The sequence below is a fragment of the Pteropus vampyrus genome, unplaced genomic scaffold (genome assembly GCF_000151845.1).
Source record: "Pteropus vampyrus isolate Shadow unplaced genomic scaffold, Pvam_2.0 Scaffold539, whole genome shotgun sequence".
NCBI lineage: Eukaryota > Metazoa > Chordata > Mammalia > Chiroptera > Pteropodidae > Pteropus > Pteropus vampyrus.
The window spans coordinates 123942-126517 of NW_011889320.1; positions in this window are offsets into that span (position 1 = coordinate 123942).

The window sequence follows — 2576 nt, forward strand, 5'->3', positions numbered from 1 at the left end:
GGGTTTTTCCATGACTGCATCCGGCCGCGGGCCGCCTTTGTTCCCGTTGTCCCCGGCAGAGGTCCGCCTCTCCCCTGCGCGCCGGGGTTTTTCCAGGGCTCAAATGGACCATGGCGAAGCCGCTTCCCTGTCCCCCGGCCTCCTGCGCTCGGGCTTAGGCAGCGCCCCCCACCCCGCCCCGCAGGACTCCCGAGATCGCTTGTGGGGAGCCGAGCCCTCTCCAGACGCGCCGCTCCGTCCCTCCTGTCCCCGCTGCCAAGGCTTAAGGCCCCTGAGTCCCACATTTAGGCGCAAAGTTGACGGTCTCCCGGCACTCACGCCTCCACGCTTCATGAGGCGTTCTTGACGCCCAGAGTCCTTCCGGGGCTGCAGTGTTGGGGGACAAGGATCCAGTGGGTGCAGAGTCTGCCTTCGGGTTGTAGAGAGGCTCACGTTTCTACCAAGAGGCAGGCAGCGCAGTCCCGAGCGCAGGAGGCCTGGTGGTCCCCACCGCGGAGGGGAACCCAGGCACGCGCACATGGCCCAACAGAGCGGGGACATCACCCGTGGACCTCCGCGCTCTGGCAGATCCCGGGTAGAAACGCGCCCGGCCCCAAGGAAAATGGCACACTCGGGGGCAGTGAGCGCCAGAGCGCGGGCACACCTGTGCTACCGGAATCTGCTCCCGCGACCCCTCCCCGCCGTCAGGAAGGAAAGGAAGATAAGCAGAAAGGGGGCACTGGGGAGATGCAGGGCTGGAGGAATGTTTGAAGGCGGATCATGAGCCCCAGGTCGCCCTCTCAGGCAGATCCCCATGTACCCCTTGGGGACTGTGTATCCGCCACCTGATCTTGCTGTCCGCGCTCAGCTGCGTTCAGTTCTTGTGTGTCTCCGCCACCATCCGAGCCTCCCAGCTATTACCAGGCCACGTTGGCGGGAAAAGTGTAAGAAATGCTGTGGTAGCTTCGAGTAAGGTTTGCTAATCCTTACTGGGGAATCTAGAAAGGCAAGGAAGTCTCCAGACTGGGGTACAAGGGCGAGGCCACGTATGTGCAGAGGAATGGGTCTTGGATTAAGAGGGTGTTGGGTTCTGTGGGGTTTTGGAATCCCTTGTGGGTCTCCTCCCCACAGCTCCACAGGAGGTGGCCTCAGACAGCTAACACAGGAGGTGAGGGTGGGAGGAGGATGCGGGATAAGGGCCACCCAGATCCGTGGAGGCCCAGAGCGATCACCCTGCCGGGGTGGGTGGGAGGGACATCCCTAGAGCCTTGTGGGTGCCAGCTGCTCTCTCTCACACACACACACACACGCACACACACACACACACAGTGCCCTGGAGCTTTGTCAGTGCCAGCTGTGCTCACACACACGCACACACACACACGCGCGCGCACACACAGCCCTGGTGCCTTGTGAGTGCCAGCTGTGCTCACACACACACACACACACACACACACACACACGCGCACACACACACACACACACAGCCCTGGTGCCTTGTGAGTGCCAGCTGTGCTCACGTGCGCGCGCACACACACACACGCACACACACAGCCCTGGTGCATTCTCCTGCTTCCTAAGCAGTAATGAGGAGCCCAACCCCTCTGAAAAAGCCCTTCCTCCTGATGCATCTTTGTCGTCTGAGCCTGCTTTGTCCCCATGTTGAGGCCCCTCCCTTTCAACCTTCTCTGCTCTCAGGGCAGTAGTCCCTCCCCACCAAGCCATCCGAGCTTGAGGAAGCCTGGGTCCCACACAGCTGGGCTCCCTCCTGCTCTCAAGCTAACTCTGATAACCTTTGCCCCTGTGAAGTTGGTGGGAAGTTCCAGAAGCTGAGACAGAGCCCCTGGCTGGGCACCAGCCCCTCAAATAGAGGGACTCCCACTGAGGTACAGGTTGTCCCCGCACACCAGACCCTCGCCATGTACAGTCCCTCATCCAGTACTGCCACCTAATATATTGACCGGAACCATCAGACTAGCAGGGCCCCCAGATCCACCTAAACATGTTGAAGTGGGGGGGGCGGGGCATAAACAGAATTCAACCAAGTTCCCCAAATGATGGCATCCTGGCTTCTCCCCACACCCTGCACAGAGGTAAAAATCATGCTTAAGATCTTAGTCAATAGAAATGGTTCAAATAGTAAACTACACAGTTCTACTTGTCTTCCCTGCCCAGGGTCGACAGTGGGGACTGCAGGTTAGAAACGGAATCTGCTGGCACTAGCATCCTGCTGGCTGTTCCTTTGTCCTAAATTCTCCTGTCTACCGTTTGCCCCTCACTCATTCTCCCTGTTCCTGCTCAGGCTGAGAATCTTAATCCCAGGCCTCAGTTTTCTCATCTATAAAATGGGGATACTAATGGTGCCTACCTCCCAGGGTGGTATAATATGGGTTAAATGAATTTATATGAATTTAAGATGTGTAAAAAGCCTGCACATAGCAAATACTAAATATTCACTTGCTATTGTTATTGCTAGTTAAGCAATTTGTCCAAGGATATACAGCAAACAGCTAAATTTGATGCCAACCTAGGCCGCCTGGCTCCAGAGCCCAAGAACTTATACTGTGCTAGTGAAATTTTGCACTAGTAGAATCAAG